Source organism: Papaver somniferum, chromosome 1 (genome assembly GCF_003573695.1).
Source record: "Papaver somniferum cultivar HN1 chromosome 1, ASM357369v1, whole genome shotgun sequence".
Taxonomy (NCBI): domain Eukaryota; kingdom Viridiplantae; phylum Streptophyta; class Magnoliopsida; order Ranunculales; family Papaveraceae; genus Papaver; species Papaver somniferum.
Window position 1 is genome coordinate 86,244,695 of NC_039358.1, and position 762 is coordinate 86,245,456.

The window sequence follows — 762 nt, forward strand, 5'->3', positions numbered from 1 at the left end:
TTATCATATCTAGTGTTATTATAGAGAGCATTGGCTTGCTCTTCATTATTCTGTCCTTCCCAAAAAGGCTCCAATCTACCACTAGTGTGACCCACTTCTAAAGATTCTAACCTTTTCGCTATAGCAGCAATTTTGGCATCTGATTCAAAGCTTCCTTCTACCCTATTAACGTTTCCTCTGCCTAGAAGAATTGTTTTCTGGGGTACCCTATTGCTTTCCAATTGTTGGGTCTTTTCGGCGATTTCATGCAAATATGTCATCGCATCATCAACTGTTTGGTTTTCAAACCCACCTGTACACATGGATTCTACTATAGTTGTGGTGGGATAATCTAAACCCTCATAAAGGATCTGAACTAACCTAACCTTTTCTAAACCATGATGAGGACATTGGGCTAATAAATCATTGAACCTTTCCAAATACCTATACAAAGATTCTCCCTCCTGTTGTGTAAACGTGCAGATTTGCGTCCTAATAGACGAGGTTTTGTGCCTAGGGAAAAACTTATTCAAAAAGGCAGATGTAAGTTGTTCATAGGTTTCAATTGATTCGGAAGCCAAACTATACAGCGACGACTTGGCTTTATCTTTTAAGGAAAAAGGGAATAACCTGAGTTTTAAAGCATCATCATCAAGGTTTCTAATTTTCAGGGTACTACAAATTTCCTCAAAGTCCCTAACATGGAAATAGGGGTTTTCATTTTCTTTCCCTAAAAAGATTGGGAGCAACTGTAAGGTTCCAGGCTTAAGTTCATAATTTGCT

General features: G+C 38.2%; 1 pseudogene; it reads left to right on the forward strand.

The window, feature by feature from the left end:
• Positions 1-372: 372 nt before the first annotated feature.
• Positions 373-472, forward strand: LOC113341553 (annotated as a pseudogene).
• Positions 473-762: the final 290 nt, after the last annotated feature.